The following is a 3,849-nucleotide window of genomic DNA, read 5'->3' as shown; positions in this document are numbered from 1 at the left end:
TGTTTACAGTTTTTTGTTGTCTTGTCCTGTTCCACTTTTTTGGTAAGTATAAATAATGTGCAGACACAGTACTAGGCAAGCCGTTTTATGACGTAACAACAATTTCTGTGACACACATAGAGATTATGCATTATGATTAAAGTCTTCCTGAAACTTGTGAACTTGTGTATGTGGATGTTGGGATGGGATGGAGGATAAAGAGTTATGATTCATAATGTTGATTTGAAATTGAAATAAATATCTATTTCAAAAATCGTATATCCAAGTAGAATTCAGCATATCTGCATCTTAGTCATCAGGACAATAAAATTTATTGGTTTTTACATTTAAATTTTACAAGTCTCAAAGTCGCTATTTTTAACAATACACATTGAAACATTTCAACATTTAAGATACTGAGTTTGATATGTAAACGTTTAAAACATGGTACGTGTAGCCCAAGGTAAGAACACCAAAGTTATCACTTTTTGAATTTTAGCACGTGACCCGGAGTCAGCAGTATTATATTTAGAAAAAAGTTTCCTGGCCTCTTTTATGTGCCTTATCTCTCTGCAACATCACAAGCAGTGACCCCATGTTCCAAACAGGTTGTAAGGTCAATTATATATAAGGAAGTAAGATTCTATGTAATATAACATATTTTATTGCCAGCGGTGTGCCGCGAAATGTCAATTTCAGATGAAAATCAACTTCGAAAATTTATTTTCTCCAAAAATTTTATTTGTGATATCAAATAACATGGGACACAATTGGATTTTTTATAGTCTATTTGAATACGGCGCTGGCTAATTATAACTGATGTGATCCGTTGTGTAACCGCTAAGTATTATAACTAAGAATGTACAGCAGAGTGAGCAACTATGAAGGCAGGTTAGCGGACAGACTTGTGGACAAACGGAAATGTGGACAGACAGTCAGGCATAATGTATAAAATTTCTGCAATATCGGCCTCCACGAAGGAAAGTAACTTTGGGATATCAGAACGAGTGTCTGTAAATATGATGGAATGTAGGGTAAAAATAAATAGAGCCGATTTTTCGTGATCCGCCTGACCCAGAATAATTGCACCGACTCAAAAATATGTATTGAAAACGGAAAATCATCATTTGAAATATAAAATATCGACTGATCCGGATATTTTTTTTTCGGAACCTATTTTGCAAATCTCGAAATTACATCTCTCAAACGCTTGAATGAGTGACGAAACGCTTGAATGTTTTGGAGATAGAAACGTGTTAACATCACATTTGACCAACATGTTGCAATATCACTGACCTGATATACCTGTGCCCAACCATGTCAATAAACGACACAAGTAAAAAATATATAAGATAATTACTATTTTTTTAATTTCAAAGATAGGACGTGCAATGCTTGTGCTTGTGGAAAAAGAGAGAACAATTGACCGGATGCTGAAATTTTCCCTCCATACTTTTCTGAAACACTATAACGTCGTTAATAAGCTGGACAATTTAAAACACGGTAAGTTGATGGAAAATCAAAATCAAAGTCGAGAGAGAGGTGCGCCGGACGTGATTCACGGATATAAAATAAAAATCTTAGATATTTCAATGTTTTCCAAAGAACACTGCTGTAACATGACAAAAGTAAACTCCGACATTAATTTGAAGTCTTTGGGTATTACAAATGAATATTGGGTTAAGTTAAAAAAATTGAATCCATTCTTTATAACACGAACACAATGACGTCACTTTATTTAACAGCGGAAAGCTTCACAGTAACAGAACTGAAAAAGGTATTATATACGTTAGTATACCATTTCACTTAGTCAGTGAGGATCGAAAAATAACTTACGTAAAAGGTTGTGAAAACTGATTAGCGCTTCATGATGCAGAGTCAAGTGCGCATGATTTTGCCGTCAACGCGACAAAGCGTTATAAACTCGACATTCGCTGGTTCTCTGTCAGTGGCGGCAGACGTTGTCAACAAGCACCGGTTGTCAAGACGAAGGACCAAAGGATGCTACAAAATTTGTTTCTCTAGCCAGGTAAGAAAACAGGTTATGCCTGAAACATTCATATTTTAATGTTTCTTTTTTTTTTAAACATGTATAATATTTTTTGTTAAAAAAAATAGAAATAAAAGAAAACAGCGCATCGGCGATCAATGAATTTGTAAGGATTTGGACATAATCTGATTGTCTTGAATTTAGCATAAACCTTATGTAATTAAAGTGTTGAAATGCATCATTACGGAGCCGAGTGTATTTAAGATTTTAGTTTTTCTTTCATCGTCTGTCGATTGCGTCAGTCTCGAATGCTCAGTATTTGAATCAAAAGATGCTTTTTGGCGAGGTTCGTAATGAAGAGAATTATTCGTCAAATGAACGTATGTACTCATGGTTCAACCGTTTGTATATTGCACTGATTAAAATAAATTGCTTTATAGATTAGTGGTGTATATTTTGTTTTCGATTCAGAAAGATTTTATCAGAGAAATATTCCGGATTTAATATCAACCACCATCAGATGGTAGGTTATTCAAATTGCTCTACGTCTGTGGTCCGCCTGTAAACAATTTTTGTTATCGCTTTTTCCTGAAAAGTACTGAATGAATCTTTCTCAAATTTCATATGTACGCTCCATGTAAGATCCAACTGGATCCCCAGTTGTGCCGTTTTGATTTTGGGACTGACCAGAAAGACAAAATGGCTGACAGATGGCCATCTTGGATTTGGACTTTGCAAGTTTGCTATCGCTATTTCTTGGAAGGCTTGTAGGTTGCCCTTGGTCCATAGTTGTGCCCATTTGATTTTAGGACTGATCAGAAAAACCAAAATGGCTTCCAGGCGACCATTTGGCATTTGGCAGGTAAAGATTGTTATCGCTATTTCTGCAAACGAATGTTCAAAATTCTTATCATTAACAGCAAAAACATAGAAGAAAAGAGGGGAAAAGATCCAACAAATAAAGATCAAACAATGGTGGGCGACAAGATTTCTATGGGATCTCTTGTTACTGTTAAATCCGAAATATTTCTTTGACAAAATATCACTGAACTGAAAACAAAATATACACAACCAATCTATAAAGCGATTGATTTTAACCCGTGCAGAATCAAAAGGATTGGCATAAAAGGGATTCACTTTCTGTGCGTTTGAATGACTCCTCAGTTGACGGAGTATTATTTAAGAGATACACATATATAAACTATTCCGGAGATCATTACTTCATTCCTATATATTGTGGCCTAATAAAGTGTACAATTTTTCTGTTTGCCGGTATATATCGTACTCGGTGCGGTTTAAAATGTGAAAGAATAAAAAGACAAAATCAATGAAACATTCTTTGAATACGAATGGAAATTTTAAAGAATTTATCTGTAATTCATTTTGAGCGATGTTGAGAGTTACGCTACTGGTATTGTTTCATGTGTCCGGATGAATAAGCTAAGCTGGCTGCAATAACCTCCAGACTGTTATTACAGAACATTGTCTTTGTTTTGTATTTTCCAGAAGAAGCGCTGGATAATGACTGTAACACTAGTCAGGTCAACAATATGAAACTACTAAAGTGACTACCATAACTTAATCTTAAGCCCAAAGAACTGAATTACTCTGGACATTAATTCAAAGACTTTTTGCTGGTGTGGCAAAAACAGATTGTTTACTTAGTGAAATCACCATACCGTCATTTTATTCAATACGTGTTCCAGTGTTAGAGTACTTCCCAATGGATGACAAGTCGGAAGGTACCGATGGAAAAGAAAAGTGTTTGGTAGAATCCAAGACATATGACAAAAGGAGAACTTCCATTACATCTGGTGATGAGGAGAAACAAGATTTTATTCAGAAAAAGAAATACGACATAAGCACCCACAACCACGAAG

This window comes from Ylistrum balloti, unplaced genomic scaffold (assembly GCF_031769215.1).
Source record: "Ylistrum balloti isolate Yb309-2 unplaced genomic scaffold, AGI_CSIRO_Ybal_v1 Utg370416, whole genome shotgun sequence".
In the NCBI taxonomy this organism is placed as follows: Eukaryota; Metazoa; Mollusca; class Bivalvia; order Pectinida; family Pectinidae; genus Ylistrum; species Ylistrum balloti.
The sequence above is the reverse complement of the archived record's forward strand: the minus strand, read 5'-3'. Positions refer to the sequence as shown.